The 1,499-nt window shown below is 44.5% G+C and overlaps 1 non-coding gene across 1 annotated transcript; it reads right to left on the reverse strand.

The window, feature by feature from the left end:
* Positions 1-1,044: 1,044 nt before the first annotated feature.
* Positions 1,045-1,207, reverse strand: LOC121146307. The gene has a single exon (XR_005882179.1). It is a non-coding gene; the product is annotated as a U1 spliceosomal RNA (small nuclear RNA).
* Between the last annotated feature and the right edge of the window lie 292 nt (positions 1,208-1,499).

The following is a 1,499-nucleotide window of genomic DNA, read 5'->3' on the forward strand; positions in this document are numbered from 1 at the left end:
AGGGCATGCACATCTGAGTGAATCTGAAGCATGCTAAATGCACCGATGGCAAGCAGAACAGCACCTGAGGAATACTTGTTGAACCTACACTGCTTATCGAGAGAACCAGGAACCCCACACGTGTTCCTCCAGGTACTGGCCCACCATCAGTCTTCCGGGTATTAAAAAAAAAAAATGTTTTCTGCCACTGACTCTCAGTTTTCCGTTTTTCTGAGCTTTGTGTACGTGAAATCATGCTTGACGTGCTCGTTTCTGCCAGACAACCTTCACTCACAATTACGTTTGTGAACAGCTAGCACGCTGCTCAATGGAGTTAACTCGCTTTCATCGCCTCCGTGGCATTCCATTTGTTCCAGTGAGCCAGAAGCATTTCTTTGTTCTAACTTGACAGACCTTTCCCACAGTCACGGTAATATCCTCTGTGGGAAAATGTTTTCATTGAGTAAATATCAAGGTGTGGGATTATTGATCAAGGCAAGTTGCGTCCATGTGAATTGATGCAGCCAAACGTTCCTGGCTGTACTTATTTTACATGCTCGGAGAGATGTGTAGGGGCATCCTATTATAATTTCAAAGTGCATTTTCCCAGTCTATACTAAAGTGCGTTTTCGTGTGTGTGGTCACTGTGTGTATCTCCTGAAGTGAATGGGCCTTCTCACCTCTCTCCTGAGAAGGCTGGCTTTTCAGACTTGCTGCACATCATGTGACCATGGAAAATCATGACTTCATAAGACTTCCATAACCCTGTGTTATCTGCCTTTCCGCACACCTGTGAACCGTGCCATGATGGAGCCAGGTAAGACTCGCTCTCTCCAAGCATACGATTCTAGCTTTATTAATACCCTGGACCTCTGCATTTCCACCAAAAACTGCTCCCATCTGCTGCTCAGAGTCCACATGCACCCGAAGACAAAATTCTGGGATTATTTTTAGTGTTTGTTTGGAACTATAGTACATTTTGAAGACAAGCTTACCTTTGCAACAGTAACTCTTTTAATGGAATAGTTCTATATTATTATTATTGTTGTTGTTGTTGTTGTTGGCCAGGGGCGAGTGAGAAGACCTTCCCTACCTCCACAAATCACGCAGCCGAGGTTCCCACATTTGGGGAAGTCGCAGGGGTCAGTACCTCCACATTGCGAGTGACCAACCTCGCCCTGGAGAAGCTACCTTCGTGATCACAGTATCACCCCTGCCTGACAGGGATCTGCAAAGGTTTATACTTAAGGAAAACCCCAACCGTTGTTCAGTTTCACACATTTCCCTGCTGCATCCGTCATGGAGCACAACAGAAACTAGTCACTGCTTCTGTGTAAACGTTCCACGTTCCCTTCTTCAGTCACTGCATCTCTGCTGTTCTGTCACCTTAACGTTCCTGAATGTTTCCTCTGCCGTTACCTTGCCTATATTTTATCTGAAAATTTAAGCACATTTATAGTTATTCATGAACATTTATGGCCATTAAATAGTCAGTTATTCCCTTGCATTCTAGTTTTCAC

Source organism: Ochotona curzoniae, unplaced genomic scaffold (assembly GCF_017591425.1).
Source record: "Ochotona curzoniae isolate NIBS_2020 unplaced genomic scaffold, NIBS_Ocur_1.0 scaffold_3890, whole genome shotgun sequence".
Lineage (NCBI taxonomy): Eukaryota > Metazoa > Chordata > Mammalia > Lagomorpha > Ochotonidae > Ochotona > Ochotona curzoniae.